General features: G+C 38.5%; 1 non-coding gene across 1 annotated transcript; it reads left to right on the top strand.

Moving 5' to 3' along the window:
* The first annotated feature begins 3408 nt into the window (after window positions 1-3408).
* On the top strand, window positions 3409-3484 carry LOC115792719 (small nucleolar RNA Me28S-Am2589). Its single transcript, XR_004021070.1, has one exon. It is a non-coding gene; the product is annotated as a small nucleolar RNA Me28S-Am2589 (small nucleolar RNA).
* Window positions 3485-6436: the final 2952 nt, after the last annotated feature.

Genomic DNA, 6436 nt, shown 5'->3' with positions numbered 1-6436 from the left:
TTGAACAGCAGCTTTGCAGACTGGAATTTTCCCTGTCTCTCTCAAATGTGCTGTAATTAACCTGCAGTGATTCATAGTTTGAAATTACTCTTAAGTATGTACAGTACATATTTATATACAATTATTTATATAAAAAGTGAATTAAACCTGGTACTAGGAGGTGGTTTGTGATATTACTCATTACTCTGGCCCAAATTTACTGCTCTTGTGTTGAAATTTGTGTCCCAGGGGCAAGTGGGTCACATATTGGCATTAACACTTTACATATGACTGGGTAGTATTAGCAATTTATAGCCAACAGCCTGTATTGTTTATGTTTTTTGAATAAAATTTTCAAGGAAATACATCACTTTCTCTTGTATTTTGATTAGAGTGAAAATTTAAGATTGGTTGGGCCCCATGGGGCTTTCTGGTTTTTAAGTGGGCTGCAGCACTCCTGGCTTTGGGAATGGTTGCTCTAGTCCAATCATTCTCTTGCCCATGTTCAGTGAGCCAATCAAGCTCCAACCCGAGTGCTTTAAATCTTAGTGCTCTTCTGTAATTCTTTCTTTCAGACTCATTTATGCAGCCGAACTCCTTCTCAATTCTATTGGATTCAGGTCAGGTCAGTGTCAGGGCCAGCCAGTGGTACCAATTCCTTCATCCTCTAAGAACTGCTTGCAGACTCTCACCACATAAGCCTGGGGACTGTCGGGTCCAGGGCCCCCTGCACCAGTGTAGGACTTGACAATGGGTGCATAATCCTGATACCTAATGGCACTCGGGGTGCCATTGCCTAACCTGTAGAGGTTTGTGTGTCCCTCCATGGATATGCCTTGCCAGACCATCACTGACCCACCACCAAACTGGTCATCCTGAATGATGTTACAGACAGCATAATCTTCTTCATGGCTTCTCCAGACCCCTTCACTGCTCTGGCAATGTTCATCCTGGTCCTCCTTGCACAAAGGAGCAGATACCGGTCTTGCTGATGGGTTAAGGACCTTCTTCAGCCCTGTCTAGCTCTCCTAGACTAACTGCCTGTCTCCTGGAATCTTCTCCATCCTCTCTTGAGACTGTGCTGGGAGACAGCAAATCTTCTGGCAATGGCATGCATTGATGTGTCATCTGGAGCAGCTGGACTACCTGTGCAACCTCTATAGAGTACAAGTATCGCCTCATGTAGTGACAGTGAACCTAGCCAAATGCAAAACTAGTGAAAAATCAGACTGTCTCATAGTTGCCCCTCCAGTGCACCAGGGTTCTAATAGTTTGGGATTTTACATTTTCGTTTAGTTTTAGTTAGTTTTTACTTTTTTCTGTAATTCAGTTAGTTTTAATTAGTTTTCAGAGTGGTTTCACTTGTTTTTATTAGTTTTTATTTTAGGTTTAATGGTTAGTTTTAGTTTAGTTTCGTTAGTTTTAGTTTTTCATACTTTGTCAGGTGCAAGATTCAAGGCACAAGAGTGACTATTGTGTAATAAAAACTCAACAAAAGATACCATTTAAAGAAATATATTCAACAACCAACTGTTCACAGTAGCACTACATGCTAAATGTGTGTAATATTAAGGACACACATGAACATCAACAGGGAGAAACAAAGAAAAATATAAACTCCCAAACTCAATAAATTCTACAATAAACTCCCAATAAAGTTCAGCGTCAGTGCAGTAGATTAATAACATATACATGTGGTTTTTGACAAAAACAAACTGAACAAACAGAAGGAATCAAAGCTCAAATCCAGCTGCATCCTGATGTTCTCCACTACCTGATGCTGCTTCTGTTTTGGAGCTAGCTTGGTTAGATGCTTTAATTAGACTTGCAGGGTCTTGGCGGTCTCTGTACACAACCTATGGAAGTGTCCGACCTCACGTCCGCATTTATGTTTGTGATTGTGTGTGTTAATTACCTTGTGGTATTGTGCTGGTGCCGGCTGGGACTTTTTTTGGTCCTTGCTCTTTGTGCTCAGTTTTTTTGGCTGCAAACATATTAGTTCCCGTTTTTTCACTTTCTTCATTCCCTCATGTCCATTCCAATAGCTTCAGCAGTCTTCCTCCAGGAGCTTGCTGACATTTGTGAGTCCTTATATCAATGCTTTGATTATTAGCCCTCATTGTTATTCTCTGACTGATAAAATAGCTGGAAACGCACAAGAACTGAAGAGGTTAATCACAATGTTGCGGGACCTGGTGAGTAGTCACATTTCTCCAGAAGGGAACGTTAGGTCGGTTCAGAGCAACTCTGCCGCTTTCTCGTGCACACGCGCGCACACAGCTGCCCGACGGCGCTCCCAGCTTAAACTCGGAGAGCGGAAAAATGATCAATCCACAAGGCTTTTAAATAAAATGACAAACAAGAAAAGAAAGGTAACTTTATCTATAATTTCAGTTAGTTTTAGTTAGTTTTTTTTTTTTTAACTCACAATACAATTTTAGTTAGTTATCGTTTTTTCCTTTTAATTTTAGTTTTTATTTATTTCAGTTAACAACAATGTTTTTCAATTTCAGTTTTCGTTATTTCGTTCGTTTTGGTTAACTATAATAACCCTGCAGTGCACCTGTTGTTAATTTCATTAATATCCCAGAAGTTTAACTGACTTGATGTTATACTTTGATTAAAAATTGTTCCTTCAATTTTTTTTTGAGCAGTATATTTGTTGCTGGTCCAAAAAGTCAGTGACAGATCATGATCCCTTTCTCCAAAACACAGTGGTCAGTCAGGAGTCGTGCATTGTTTTGGACAGTGATTTGAGAAATTATTCCATATAGTCATATCAAGCAAGTTAGACTACTGTAATGCTCTACTTGCCAGGTGATCCAAATCATCATTAGGACATCTTCAGCTTATTCAGAATGCAGCAGCTGGAGTCCTTACGTGTACACAGAAATTTGATGATGTTACTCCAGTACTAAAATCACTTTATTGGCTCCTAATTCTACATAGAATTACCTTTAAAATTGTTTTTTTTGTTTATAACATTTTCAGTGGTTTGGCTCCCCAGTACATCTCTGACGTGTCTATAGCTCAGTTAGACCTCTCAGGTCATCGGTTGCAGATCTTTTAACTGTTCCCACAATTAGATCTAAGTGTGCTGAGTGTGCTTTCAGTTATTGTGGTCCTGTTCCTGGGAACAAGCTGCCTGCTGGCCTGAAGTCAATTAGAACTGTGTCTAGATTCAAAAACAAACTCAAAACCTTTTTATTCTCACAGGCTTACACTTATTAACTGTGTGTGTGTGTGTGTGTGTGTGTGTGTGGGTGGGGGTGGGGGGGCTTGTATTTATTTCTTTGTAAAGTTTGTTTTTGTTGTGTTTATTGCCTTAAGGCATACCTACATAGGTTATTATGTTTTTATTTTTTATGTTAAACACACTGAGTTTATGTGCAATGAAATATGCTATATAAATAAAACTGCCATTGCCAAAAGAAAATGAAGAGAATATGCTACAGATTGCTAGAATTGGTCTATTCTTTATTGTCTTTATTTTTTTTATTCAATATAGATTTTCCTGCAGATAGTAACGGTCAAGAGCATTTGCTGACTTGCAGACCAATTGAACACAATAAATACATGTAATTACTGTGAAGTAATATACACTCACTATATTTCATTGCCATTGACCAGCATTATTGCTGCTTTTGTTTGCTTCAGGTAAATCTTTTAAATGTTAGTGTTTTCCATCCATCAGATTCTCCAGTGCCTGAATGACAGAGCACTGACACTAAGCTTTATTAATGCATCAGATCTTTTCAAGTCTTACTGACAGAAGTCCATACATTCCTACAGTGCTTTTAATACTGTTTAATTGTACAGTGCTTTTGCTGTCACTCAAACTGCTGATTTGTAATTAACTTATGGAGTTTATGATCACGTTCATGTGATTTCTTAGCCTGATTTGCCAATGTTAGGGTAAGTGCAGCTACATAATTGAAAGATATCCTGGGTATGTTTAACTTGCTTTGTAGCACAGGGCCCAGATGCAAATAGAAAACAGAAACTGTTTACTACAAGGATTTTTTTTTCTTGAGCAACTGGTCATAATTTTTAGAAACAGTAATTTTTGCAAAATTTTTCAGATGTGTGTTTCTTTGTGTGTGTGTGTTTTTTTTTTCTTTAGGACCCAAACATTATTATTACAATTTCGTTGAATTTTTCTTTTGCCACACACACACACACACACACACACACACACACACACACACACACACACACACACACACACACACACACACACACACACACACACACACACAGAGCGCTACAGGATGGCAGAAAATATGTAAATGTAATTTTGGGTGGAACTACCTTTTTAACAATGAAAGAATAAATGGTCTGAAGTAGGGAGTCTCTCAACACTTTAACAACACACACACTCATTCATATACAGACTTTAAATCTCTGTAATTAAACCAGAAACTGCAGTTGCATTTTTTTTTAGGTACACCTTGCTAGCATCAGATTCGACCCCCTGTTGCCTTCAAAACTGCATTGATATTTGTGGCACAGATTCAACAAAGTTCTGGAAACATTCCTCAGAGATTTGCTGTGCAGTTGCTGCAGATTTGTTGGCTGCACATCCATAATGCAAATCTCCTGTTCCAGCACATCCCAAAACTGTTCTGTTGGATTGAGATCTAATGACTGTGGAGGTAATTTGAGTACAGTGAACTCGCTGTTATGTTCAAGAAACCAGTTGGAGTTGATTTGAGCTTTGTGACATGGCTTGCTGGAAATAGCCATCAGAAGATGGGTGCACTGTGGTCATAAACGGATGGTCATTGTCAGCAACAATTCTCAGGTAGGCTGTGGTATTAACACAATTGTTAGTACCAGGGTTATAATAGTTTTGGATTTTACATTATAGTTTAGTTTTAGTTAGTTTTTACTTTTTTTTCTCTAATTCAGTTAGTTTTAATTAGTTTTCAGAGTGGTTTTGCTCGTTTTTATTAGTTTTTATTTTTGGTTTCATGCTTAGTTTTAGTTAGTTTCAGTTAGTTTCAGTATTAGTTTTAGTATTTTCATACCTAATCAGGTGCAAGATTCAAGGCGCAAAAGTGACTATTGTGTAATGAAAACTTGACAAAAGATACAGTTTAAAGAAATATAGTCAACAACCAACTGTTCACAAGACATGCTAAATTTGTGTAATATTAAGGACACACATGAGCATAACCAGGGAGAAACAAAGAAAAACATGAACTCCCAAACTCAATAAATTCTACAATAAACTCCACAATAAACTTCAGCATCAGTGCAGCAGATTAATAACGCCTACATGTGGTGTTAAACAAAAACAAACTCTTTGAAGGAGTCAAAGCTCAAATCCAGCTGCATCCTGATGTTCTCACCACCTGAAGCTGCTTCTGTTTTGGAGCTAGCTTGGTTAGATGCTGCTAATTAAACCTGCAGGGTCTTTGCGGCCTCTGTACACAACCTACAGAAGTTGCCGACCTCATGTCCGCATTTATGCTTGTGTAGCTGGATTGTGTGTGTTAATTACCTTGTGGTCGTGTGCAGGTGTTTGTACTCAAAGAACCTCCATACGGGACTCGGCAGACCGCAGCCATTACTTTGCGGACCAGCGCGGTGAGCGCACGCACATGCGCACTCACACAGTTGTCCTGTGGCGCTCCCAGCTTAAACTCGGAGAGCGGAAACAATGATTTCATATCAATCCACAAGGCTTAAAAAACCCCCCAAAAAAACAAGTAAATGAAAGTAAGTTTATCGATTATTTCAGTTAGTTTTAGTTAGTTTTGTAAACTCACAATTCAGTTTTAATTAGTTATCGTTTTTTCCTTTTAATTATAGTTTTTATTTATTTCAGTTAACGACAATGTTTTTTCAATTTCAGTTTTCGTTATTTCGTTCGTTTTCGTTAACTATAATAACCCTGGTTAGTACTAAAGGTTCCAAAGTTTGCCCAAAAAAGATACATTGATACAAGGTAGGATGGATCCATGCTTTCATGCTGTTTCCACAAAATTCTGACCCTATTATCTGAATGTTGCAGCAGAAATCAAGACTCATCAAACCAGGTAAGGTTTTTCCAAGCTTATATCATCCAGTTTTGGTGATCCTGTGTGAATTTTAGCCTCAGTTTCCCATTCTTGGCTGACAGGAGTGGCACCCAGTGTGGTCTTGTGCCCATCAGTTTCAATGTTCAGTGTGTCCTGCATTCAGAGATGCTCTTCTGTAACAAGTGGGTTACTATTGAGTTACTATTGCCTTCTTATGAGCTCAAAGCAGTCTGGACTTTCTCCTCTGACATCAACAAGGCATTTTCACCCAGAGAACTGCCGCTCACTGGATATTTCCTGTTTTTTTGGATCCTTCTCTGTAAAACCCAGATATGGTTGTGTGGGGAAATCAACCATCAAAGCATGTCCAAATGCTGCTGTTGTAAAATCAGTGAAGAACTGTGTGAAGTTTGATGGGTCTAGCTTGGACG

The sequence above is a fragment of the Archocentrus centrarchus genome, chromosome 14, assembly GCF_007364275.1.
Source record: "Archocentrus centrarchus isolate MPI-CPG fArcCen1 chromosome 14, fArcCen1, whole genome shotgun sequence".
Lineage (NCBI taxonomy): Eukaryota > Metazoa > Chordata > Actinopteri > Cichliformes > Cichlidae > Archocentrus > Archocentrus centrarchus.
Note: the sequence above shows the minus strand (reverse complement) of the source record. Positions and strands in the feature narration are given on the sequence as shown.